The sequence below is a fragment of the Aplysia californica genome, unplaced genomic scaffold (assembly GCF_000002075.1).
Source record: "Aplysia californica isolate F4 #8 unplaced genomic scaffold, AplCal3.0 scaffold00196, whole genome shotgun sequence".
NCBI classification, from domain to species: domain Eukaryota; kingdom Metazoa; phylum Mollusca; class Gastropoda; order Aplysiida; family Aplysiidae; genus Aplysia; species Aplysia californica.
The window spans coordinates 1,032,623-1,034,200 of record NW_004797466.1 but is presented as its reverse complement, the minus strand read 5'-3'; the positions used below and the strand labels follow the sequence as shown (position 1 = coordinate 1,034,200).

General features: G+C 41.6%; 1 protein-coding gene across 1 annotated transcript in view; it reads left to right on the top strand.

Annotated features, from left to right (window-relative positions):
* Positions 1 to 1,578, top strand: part of LOC101850650 (extended synaptotagmin-2) — a gene marked incomplete in the record, with an annotated part of 53,555 nt that overhangs the window by 18,646 nt on the left and 33,331 nt on the right.

Here is a 1,578-nt window from a genome sequence, read left to right as displayed (position 1 = left end):
TTTTTATCATCATTATTATTATTATAACTATTATCATCATCATCATTATAAAAAAATATTATTATTATTATACAGTCATAGCAAAATGCCAGCAAATGCTTGACTTGATTCTGTTTGTGCTTGTTCCAGCCGCCTCGTGTCGGAGGGGTCAAAGTGTACACGCAGCTCAAGCGCGATGAGATCTACATGGACCTTGAGTTAAAGTAAGACATTTTTGCCATCGCAGATTCTCATTGTCATTATCTCATCTACTTTAAAATACCATGATGGGCATAATCGGCATCTGTAGTTTGGTGGTTAGGCTCCTTATCATCATCATCATCATCATCATCATCATCATCATCATCATCATCCGGTGCCTTGCTGACTGGCGTGGGCAATCATGGACCTACACTTCACTCTGTCCTGCGTTGCAGCGATGGTGTCTGCTGTTCTTGCTGTTCCCAGCCATGTTGTTAACTTGTCCAGTATCTTTTCCCTCTGTCTGCCTCTGCCTCTCATTCCATCAAACTCAAACTTGCCTGTTGTTACAATATTCTCAAATGCTTCTCTCCGCATTGTGTGTCCAATGAAATTTGCCTGTCGCTTTTGCATATAAGCGTCATAAGCTGTCGTGGTTGTGAGTGGTTAGGTTATCGGAATCGGAATTGTGAGGTTGCGGGTTCGGGAATTTAAGCCTCAGGTCATTCGTTGTGTCCTTTGGGAAAGGCACTTTACATGAATTTTCCTCACTTCACTCAGGTGGGAATTGGTACCCAGCCATAGACAGGGAAAGATCTTGTCAGTTTGTTAGTCTTTAAGGGCTTAATCAGCTGCTTAGCTTGCACTGTATGCTTCCCGGGAAGCTGAGAATGTTTAGCTGAGTGATCTATGGTGTGCTGGGGTAATAATACAGTGTAAAGTGCATAGAGCTTGCTGTCAACCGGGGGTGTGCACTATACAAATGCGATTTATTATTTGTTATTATTATTATTATTACCGGACTCGTAATCGTGAGGTTACGGGTTCAGGGGTTCGAGCCTCAGGTCCGACGTTGGTCCTTTGGGAAAGGCACTTCACCTGGATTTTCCTCATATCACACAGGTGGGAATGGGTACCCAGCCATAGACAGCGAAAGATCTTGACAGTTTTAGCGCCAGTAAAATGGCAGCTTGCACTGTATGCTTCTCAGGAAGTTGAGAGTGTTTCACAATGGTATCAGGTGTGCTGGGGTAATAATAGATTGTAAAGCGAGTTGAGCTTGCTGTGGAGCAGGAATTTGCAATAACAATTGCTATCTATTATTATTATTATTATCATCATCATCATTCTCATCATCATCCTCATGATCATCATTATTTTCTCGCTAATTTTACCTCTGACACCAGGCAACCCCTGCCTCCTTCAGTCACAAACATTTTTACTTCTATTTTACTTCTATTTGAGGTACACGGGTACTTTTTCCTTTGAAAGCAAGACAAATAAACAAGCTCTAAGATGATACCAATTCATATGCTCAAAATATGGCAAGCGCCTGATTCCACCGTGTTGTGACACGACACACATGAATATAATAATATTATTTCTGATCTCTCTCCC